Source organism: Manis javanica, chromosome 3, assembly GCF_040802235.1.
Source record: "Manis javanica isolate MJ-LG chromosome 3, MJ_LKY, whole genome shotgun sequence".
Taxonomy (NCBI): domain Eukaryota; kingdom Metazoa; phylum Chordata; class Mammalia; order Pholidota; family Manidae; genus Manis; species Manis javanica.
Window position 1 is genome coordinate 201,362,110 of NC_133158.1, and position 4,579 is coordinate 201,366,688.

The 4,579-nt window shown below is 36.6% G+C and overlaps 1 non-coding gene across 1 annotated transcript; it reads right to left on the reverse strand.

The window, feature by feature from the left end:
* Positions 1-381: 381 nt before the first annotated feature.
* LOC140848578 (U6 spliceosomal RNA) lies at positions 382-490 on the reverse strand. The gene has a single exon (XR_012129713.1). It is a non-coding gene; the product is annotated as a U6 spliceosomal RNA (small nuclear RNA).
* Between the last annotated feature and the right edge of the window lie 4,089 nt (positions 491-4,579).

Below are 4,579 nucleotides of genomic sequence, written 5' to 3' on the forward strand. Positions count from 1 at the left end.
CTTACGTGCGTTTTTTGGAGTCTGTGACCCAAAAGGAATTAGGAATCACCAGTCTCTAAGTTGAAACTGACTTTCATGACTTTCTAGCTGAGAAGTGGGTAGTTTAAGGGATGCATGTAGGAGAAGAGTAGGATTTAGTTGGAAGTCTGTGTGGGAATATTCTCCATATGCCCCTCCAGATTCACTATCTATCCTTCCCAGCCCTTCTTAGAACCGCTGGCAACTGACCTGTGTGGATGCACCACAGCTCCCTGGATTCTGGCTTCCAGCTGGCTCCTCGACCTAAGGCCGCACTCTGGTCTGGCAGCCCCTCTCCTTCAGCTTTCAGGAGCTGACCTTTCCCACTGCCCCTTTAAGCATAGGGCTGGCAACTGTTTACTGCTAGGTCACCAGCGTATTTTTTAATTTGCATGTCATCCTTGCTCAGGGACCATGCTAATTTTCTCTGTGTCATTCCAATTTTTAGAATATGTGCTGCCAAAGTGAACACAGTCATCATCTTTAATTTCCCTTTACCTTAACCACATCTCAGTAAACAGGCTCTTTCAATGACTTTGGACTGTATTTTCTATTAGGACCCTGGGGCATACAGGCTGCCTCTCTTCTACTAAAGTCAAGAGGATTTTTTTTAATGGAGGAAAAAAAGTGACACACACCACCAAAGAACTGAGCCATGAGAGAAATAATTGATAAGCTAGACTTCATTAAAATTAAAATTTCTGCTCCATGAAAGACAATGCCAAGAGAACGAGAAGAAAAGCCACAGAGTGAGAGAAAATATTTGCAAAGACACCTGATAAGGGAATTGTGTATTATCCAGAATACACAAAGAACTGTTAAAAGTCAATAGTAAGAAAAACAAACAACCTGATTTAAAAATAAGCTAAAGACCTTTACTGACACTTCACCAAAGATATACAGATGGCAAATAAGCACAAGAGAAGATGCTCCACATTATATGTCACCAGAGAGATGCAAATTAAAACAATGAGATGCCACTCTCTATCTACAAGAATGGTCAAAATTCAGAGCACAGACAACACCAAGTGATGGCAAGGATGTGCAGCAATAGAGGCTCTCATACATTGCTGGCGCATGTGCAAACTGGTAGAGCCATCGAGGAAGACAGTTGGGTGGTTTCTTACAAAAATAATTACACTCTTACCGTAGGTTCCAGCAATCATGCTCTTTGGCATTTACCCAAAAGAGTTGAAATGTAATGCCTACACAAACACCTGTGTATGGATTTTACAGCAGCTTTATTAATTATTGCCAAACCTTTTACGCAACCAAGATGTCCTTTGGTAGGTGAATAATGGATAAATGCACTGTGATACATTTAGACGATGGAATAGTATTCAGCACCAAAAAGAAACGAGAAGACATGGAAGACTTTAAATGCATGTTACTAAGTGAAAGAAGCCAATCTGAAAAGGCTACGTACTGCGTGGTTATAACAATTTGACATTCTGGAAAAACTAAAGCTACAGAGGTAATAAAAATTATCAGTGTTTGCCAGGGATAGGGAGGGAAGAGATGAACAGGCAGAGCAGAGAGGATTTTTAGGGCAGTGAAACATTCTGTATGATACTATAAAGATAAATGTATTTCATTATACATTTGTCCAAACCCATAGAACTTACAATACCAAGAGTGAACCCTAAAGTAGATTACAGACTTTGGGTGATTATGATGCATCAATGTAGTTTCATCCTTGATTAAAATACATATTTTTTTAAATTCAATATAGTACATATATATTTTTTCAATTTAATGTAATATATATATATATATTGTGTATGTGTGTGTGTGTGTGTGTGTGTGTATGGCATATATATATATATATATACTATTCTGGTGAGGATGTTGATAAGTGGGGAGGCAGTACATGTGTGGAGAGATGATATATATATATATATATATATATACATATATCTGTACCTCCCTCTCTATTTTGTTTTAAACCTGTAACTGTGCTAAAAAAATTGTCTTTAAATTTTTAAAAATTATTTTAGGTGATTTAAAGACTTATTTTTTTGTTCTACACTTCTTTCTCTTTTCACCACTCCCCCTTCTCAGTCTGATAGTTTTTGTAACCTGAACATATTAATGCCTCCATGGCCCTACCTGCTATCTCTCCATACCAACCTGGAGACCCCTAGGAAATACACACGGAGCTCCAAAAAGCATCATTGAATAATATCAATTTGAAAGAAGCTTTCCTGGGCAGATCTATACGAGAGATATATCACCCTTTCAGAGAGCAGTTTCCCCTAAGTTCCCCTCCTTCGACATCTCTTCTCCAAAGTCCCTCCTCAGGTCAGCCTTCTCATCCCCTCTTCCCCCTTCAGAACTCACCTGTGCTTCCAGACGCTTGGCTCAGCTTCTTTCTCCCCACCCACCACATGTTTGCTTAGCACAACAGAGACCAGTCAAAACACTGTTCTAACACTACCCGCCTTCCGCCAGACGTCCCCAAATGTTCCGTTCTCAGGTAGCATCCTTGTAATGCTGAGAGAAGGTAGTAGTAGCTACATGTAATTCAATTCCTATTATTTCAAAGTAACTCTCTGGACCCTCTACACCAAGTCATCAAATCTGTAAAGATTGTCTTGAATGCACATTTTGCTAAAGAAAGAAGGACAAATCTCTTTCTAATAAGGAAAGTAATATATGCTCACTGCCAAAAAGTTTGTAAGTGCATTTTGTAAGTGCATAAAATAGAAATTCAAATTTCCCTTTAATTTTAATATCCACAGATATCCACTTTATGGTTTGGGGAATGATCTTCCAGATCTTTTGTTTGCATATACCAACCAATATTATTATTATTTTATTTTTAAAAAGACAGGAGCCAAATTTTTAACAGATTTTAACAGGTATGGATGGCAAATAAGCATATGAAAAGATGTTCAACAGCATTAGTAATTAGGGAAATGAAAATTAAAACCTCAATGAGATACTACCACATGCTTATTGGAATGATTACAATTAAAAAAACAGTCCATACCAAGTATGGGCCAGTATTTGGAGACTGGAACTCTTACACACTGCTGATGGAATATAAAATGGTACACTCACTTTGGAAAACAGTTTGATAGTTTCTGAAGAATTTAGAAATAAATTCTGCCCTATGATCCAGTCATTCCATTCTTACTCAAAAGAAATGAAAGCACATGTCCATACAAAGACTTATACACAGATGTTCATAGAAGGTTTTGAAATAACCAAAAACTGGAAGGGATTCAAAGTCCATCAACAGGTGAGTGAATAAACAAATCATACTATATCCGTACAGTGAGATACTACTCAGTGATAAAAAGGAATGAATTATTGATAAATGCAGCAACATGGATGTATAAAGTGATGAGTGAAAGTAGCCAGACAAAAAGAGAATATACGATATGTTTCCACTTACTGAAATCTTTAGAAAATATAAACTAACCTATAGAGACAGAAAGCAGACTGTTGGGTAGGAGAAAAAGGCAAAAGAGATGATTAAGGTGCACCAGGAAACTTTGGAGGGTGATAGCTATTTTCACTATCTTGATTGTGGTGATGAGATATATCAAAACTTATCATAGTGTACACTTAACATATGCAGCTTATCATATGTCAATTATATCTGAATAAAGCAAATTAAAAATGGAGACAACACAAGGCAAACAACTTTGCACTATGGCTTTCAGTGAAAATACGTGTGTTTTTTTATATAAAGCAGATGAAGGGCACAATTAAGATCAATTGTACTGAACAAAATGCTCACTGACATTAAAAAACTGCCTAGTTCAACAAATGATGTGTTAACAAATCCCCTTTTTATTTGCATATTTCCCTTGTGTGATAAATCTATAAGGTTTCTCAAAGGTAACCACTGATTTGATTGGTAAAAATCAATATTATAAATGGGAAAGTGAGTTATTCTATAAGTTTTCTTGCCCTTCTCAGATATATCTAAGTCTCTACTTTAATTTTATTTCTCTTAGAATTATTTGGAAAACGAAATGCTCATTGATATATATTGTTTTATGGTCATAATTTTGATGCTCATATTTCAGAGACAAACAGATCAAAGTTTGAATCATTGCTTTGATTGTAGGTAGTCTCTTGTTTTAGTTTGCTCAATAATAAAAAAGGATAAAATGATACCTACTTGTTAAGGTTTTCATGAAGAGTAATGTGCTCATATAATGTACCTGCTATATAGTACGTACTCAACAAATGTTTATTCCCTTCTATACATTCTTCCTAAGCAGATTCTTCTATTCCAGTAAATAATCTACTGTGTAGGTAATGGGATGAAAAATAGGATATAATCTTCAAGTATCAGACAAGGCCTTAAAGTTGAGGCCATTTGGAAAAGGGCCCACACGTTCAAAGAGAGAAACTAGGCACATCATGGTGGAGAGAACCAACCTGGTGGAGCAAATAGGATCCACCAAGAGCCTAAAGCTTTATTTGAGGAGAGAGTTCCTTCAGGGAGTTCTTGAGAATAGAGAGCTCTAAAGTTGCACAGAGCCAGGCCTGCAATAATATCTCAATGCAACGTAAAGTCGAAGATTTTAGGGAAACTTGTCAG